General features: G+C 35.0%; 1 pseudogene; it reads right to left on the bottom strand.

Annotated features, from left to right (window-relative positions):
- Positions 1–942: 942 nt before the first annotated feature.
- Positions 943–1,311, bottom strand: LOC129025170 (biogenesis of lysosome-related organelles complex 1 subunit 2-like; annotated as a pseudogene).
- Between the last annotated feature and the right edge of the window lie 578 nt (positions 1,312–1,889).

The following is a 1,889-nucleotide window of genomic DNA, read 5'->3' on the forward strand; positions in this document are numbered from 1 at the left end:
TTCCGGATGGATCAAGGTCTGAAAGAGAAAAAGCAAAACTTTGAAATGTTTAAAAAATATATTAACAAAAATATTTTTATGACTGCAGGGTATAGAAGCATTTCTTCCTTTTTAAAATTTTTTTATTATACTTTAAGTTTTAGGGTACATGTGCACAATGTGCAGGTTTGTTAAAAATTTTATAAAATGCTATATTTTATGAGTGTCAGCTTCCATCTCCCCACCCAAATCATGCACAGATATACATATCTTGTCTTTAACACATTTCCAAAAGGGAGCACTTATCAAGATGTCATCCATCTCCAAATATCTGACTCACATAGAAGAGAAAAGAGGCGTTTATTTCATAGACCAATGTATCAAAACATTCCTTTCACTATTTCTGCTCAACCTAAAAGATGCAGCCTGGATTTATTTTAAGATGTTTATGTTATTTGCAATATTATGGGAAAGTAAATTACTAACATTCACAAGGTTATAAACTGCAAAATAACTACTTTGTTTTTTTAAAAGAAAATTAGAATCTCATTAAGGACATATTAGCATCATTAACAGAAAAAAAATCGTTTACAATAACTTAAAAACCAGTCATGTACAAAAATAATGTGGTAATCAACCACTACTAGAGAAAATAGGTCCTCTTATTTGATTTTACTGGCACACCCAAGTGTACCTTGAACTTTGAGATTCTCTATCCTGAATGGATGATGAAGCATTCAGGTAAAAATAAGAAGTTATAAGTGTGAGTTTTCAAGAGTTACTGCCTCAAAGGAGGTACAGGAGCAGCCACAGTCCTACAGTTTATTCCAACATTGAGATCTTCCTAGAAAGATCAGCATAGTTTTATTTTGAGGAGATTTGACAATTCATCAGCCTCAGTATTCACATCTTATAAAACATCTTCCACAGTAAAAAAGACTTTGTCCCATAGAAATAAGTTTTTCATCGCTTCTCCAACTTCTTGTACTTGGCTTCCAGTTTTTAAAAAAAATGCACTTAACTTTTAAGCTGTCTGCTCAAGAGCTGCTACCTGCTCTTCAATGACATTGATCTGATCCAGATAAGGCTGCAGTCCAGCATACTACTGAACTTAAACTTAAGTCCTTTAAGTATCTACTAATGTTTATAGCAATATCTTTTATTTCAAGATACTTCAAGCTGAGTAGTTTATTCATTTTCCAGGAGCTTATAGTCTTCATTGGTGGTCGTCAATTCTCCAGTAAGATAAATGTCCATTTTGGAGAACATGTCCCAGCACAGCTCAGTGATTTCAGGTTCAGCAGGCTCCTTTGTTTCCTCAGCTGTTTCCATGGTGGCAATGTCTCAAGTGAGTTTCTCACATCGGGTCACTAGGACACTTCAGGCAACATCATGGCAGGTTTTGCCCTGCTTGAGAAACTTTTCTTTCCTTTTTCCATTTTTTATTTATTTTCTTTTCATTTTTTTCATTTTTTATTTATTTTGTTTTGATTTTTTTTCATTATTTTATTTTAAGTTCCAGGATACGTGTGCAGGATGTGCAGGTTTGTTACATAGGTAAAAATGTACCACGATAGTTTGCTGCACCTGTCAACTCATCACCAAGGTATCAAGCCCAGCACACATTAGCTATTTTTTCTAATGCTCTCCATCCCCTTGCCTGCCCTCCAGTGACAGTGTGTGTTGTTTCCCTCCCTGTGTCCATGCGTTCTCATTGTTCAGCTCACATTTATAGGTGAGAACATGTGGTGTTTGATTTACTGTCCTTGCGTTAGTTTGCTGAGAATAATGGCTTCCAGCTCCATCCATGTCTCTGCAAAGGACATAATCTCATTTCATTTTATGGGTGCATAGTATTCCATGGTATATATATGTAACACATTTTCTTTATCCAGTCTATCATTGATGAG

The sequence above is a fragment of the Pongo pygmaeus genome, chromosome X (assembly GCF_028885625.2).
Source record: "Pongo pygmaeus isolate AG05252 chromosome X, NHGRI_mPonPyg2-v2.0_pri, whole genome shotgun sequence".
NCBI classification, from domain to species: domain Eukaryota; kingdom Metazoa; phylum Chordata; class Mammalia; order Primates; family Hominidae; genus Pongo; species Pongo pygmaeus.